Source organism: Triticum dicoccoides, chromosome 4B (assembly GCF_002162155.2).
Source record: "Triticum dicoccoides isolate Atlit2015 ecotype Zavitan chromosome 4B, WEW_v2.0, whole genome shotgun sequence".
In the NCBI taxonomy this organism is placed as follows: Eukaryota; Viridiplantae; Streptophyta; class Magnoliopsida; order Poales; family Poaceae; genus Triticum; species Triticum dicoccoides.
Genome location: NC_041387.1, coordinates 510,827,877 through 510,831,209, shown reverse-complemented (window position 1 = coordinate 510,831,209; position 3,333 = coordinate 510,827,877).

Sequence of the window (3,333 nt, the reverse complement as noted above, 5' to 3'; positions counted from 1 at the left end):
CCAAATCGGGCCGGGGCGGGCCGGCCTCGGGCCCCGACGGGCCTGGCGGCGGGGCGCGGCGGCTGGGACAGGTGGCGGGCTCCGATTGGCTGCGGGCGGCGGCACGGACGTGTCTGGCGCGAGCGGACGCGTCCGGCTGCGGGAGGAAGGGGAAAGGCTAGGGTTTCGTCTGCGAAAATGGACGGGGAGGACTTATTTATAGTTTCTGGGAGCTAGGAGAGTCCAAATGGAGCACGGTTTTCGCCCACACGATCGTGATCGAACGACCGAGAGCATGGAGGGGGTTTGGATGAGTTTTGGGACAGTTTGGAGGGGTGTTGGGCTGCAAAGAGAAAGGGGTTTTGGGCTACGCGGTTAACCATTGGAGTATCAAACGACCTCCAAATGGCACGAAACTTGACAGGCGGTCTACCGGTGGTGTACCAAGGCCGCTTGGCAAACCTCGGGCCATTCCGAGAAAGTTTAACACCCGCTCACAACAGGAGACAAAAGGGGGACGCCGGAGGACATAGGAGTGCCGGATTGCGAAACGGACAACGGGGAAAATGCTCGGATGCATCAGACGAACACGTATGCAAAATAAAATGCACATGATGACATGGAAATATGCAACACACAAGCAAATGACATGTCAACAACGGCGAATAACTGGCAGACACCTGGCGCATCGAATCCGGGGCGTTACATCGCCGGACCCAGCTTCTGGCCTCGTCGGTCGTAGCATCGCTACATGCTCGTCGCAACTTTTCTCCACTCGCCGGTTGTAACTTCTCACCTCGCCATCACTAGCAAAAAAGCTCGCCGATCGTAGCTTTTCATGGTTGCTGATTGCAGCAACCACGACGCCACCCCAGCCGATTGTCCCGACACTACTCATCGGTTGTAGCGAAAAATGCCACCGATCCCAGCTTATATTGCTGATGGTTGCATGTTGGGGAATGTTGCATGGAAAACAAAAAATGTCTACGGGCATGCAAGATCTATTCATAGAGATGCATAGCTACGAGAGGGGAGAGTGTGTCCACGTACTCTCATAGACTGTTAAGCAAAAGTGTTTATCAATGCGGTTGATCTAGTCGAACACCTTCGCGATCCAATTGATCAAGTATCGAATGTACGACACCTCCGCGTTCAGCACACGTTCAACTCGATGACGTCCTCGCCTTCTTGATCCAGCAAGATAGGTGAAGCAGTAGATGAGTTCTGGCAGCACGACGGTGTGGTGACGGTGGTTGTGAAATTGTTCCCGTAGTGATTCGTCGTGCACTACGAAAAAACTGGACGGAGGATGAAACTGTGGAGAGGGGCATCACACACAGCTAAGAGATTGTCATGGGTTGTGTGGCGCTCCCCCTCTCATACACACACACACACATGGTCTATTCTGCTAATATTAGCAGAATAACTATTCTGCACACCACTTCCGCACTGCACGCTGAACGCATGTGCACGTCATTCTTTGAACCAAGTGTGCTGCAGTACTCACACGAGTGAACTTCTCGTCGGAAAAAACTGCACGCGTTATTCTTTCGGTACTGTTTTCGCTCTAATTTGTTAACCGTTTATCGGAATGAGGCGTGTAATATACCGTTGAAAACCTATGGATTAGGCGCAACTTCAACATGTTGAACACTTTTCGAGATTCCACACGGTTTAAGAGCAGTTTTGAAAATGGTGTGGCCCATGACGAGTGGCCGCGAGCATTTTTTCATGATTTCTTCTAAATCGCTCGTCGGAATGAAGCAAACGATATGCCGTTGGATAGATATCATCGAGGTGCATCTTTTTCATATATAAATTTTTCTCTAATTCCTTACGGTTTAAGAGCAGTTTCAAATTTACTAAATCGCGGAATTATGTTTTTCAAAAAATTTCAAATTTTTTGTACTGTTTCTGCTCCAGTTTTTGAATCGTTTGTCTAAACGTGGTGTGTGATGCGCCGTTGGAAAGCTACGAACGAGGCGCAACTTTCATATGTTGAAATATTTTTGAAATTCCTTACGTTTTTAAGTTAATTTTGAAAATCATGCGGCGGACGACGTGTGGCAGCGGCCGTTTTTGGCGAAATTTTTGCAAACCGCTGGTCGGAATGATTCAAACGATACGCCGTTGGAAAGATATCAACGGTACGCAACTCTTTCATGTAGAACACTCTCTCTAATTCTTTACGGTTTAAAAGGAATTTCGAATTTACCGAAATGCGGACGCTCTATTTTTCACGAGAACCAAATCGACGTGGGTACTTCATCCGACTGAAAACCGCACTGCAACGGACGAAAAACCGCACTGCATCACACGCGTAAGAGAAGTGCATGGTTCCTTTTATTCAAACGTATTTTTTTTCAAGAACGACAAAGTAGAGTGCACTTCACATCGGGTGTAAATGAACCACAACACTATCAAGAAATGAACCGCATTACTTTTTTTCGTTTTCATAACAATTTTTTTGCACTTACGGGATGAACAACATCATACGGCCGACCACACTGCTTTTGAATGAAAACTGCACTGCATCGAATGGGCAAGCGAGCTGCATAATTTGTTTTGTTGGACATTTTTTTCTCATACGCAAGTGAACAACATCACTCTCAAAAGTGAACGACATTCGAAGACCGAAGGCACTGCAAGTGTTGATGTAGTCGACTGAATTCTGAGACACATGGAAACATTTTTGCGACACTCGGGTTTTTGCGACACTCAAATCGACGAGTGAGCTTCATCCAACATAAAATCACACTGCTTCAGACGAAAAACCGCACCGCATACAAGGGTCAAGCGAGCTGCATAATTTCTTTTGTCGGGCGAGTTTTTGTTGTTTTTTTAACTTTTTTATGAACGAGAGTGGACCGCAGAAACGAGTGCAAATGAACCTCGGCATACATGGAAGCGGACTGCATGACATTTTTTCTTTTCTCTTAAAAAATTATAGGTTATGTGGACCACATGGCCAACGTTAGTGATCGGCTTCATTTTATTTCTTTTATTAACTTTTTAGAATGCATCCGAATTACATGGCCAAGACAAGAGAACCGCATCTTTTTTTGTTATGAGAATAATGACCATGCTTTTTTACAGAGTGAACGTTACACATTTTTCGTAACAATGAACATCAATTCCCTTAATAATAAGGGGATTTTCTACAACAGACTGCACACACGGACTCGCTGTGCTGCATGGACACACCAGCAGACTGCACGGAGGGAGGCTTCACTGTCCAAACTAAATGACCAGGGAAACTACAAAAAGATGCCATGCGGCATCCAACCGAAGTGCACCACATTCTTCCTGCAAAAATCAGTAAAGTGAACCTCAAGAGCTAACAATAGCGTACTG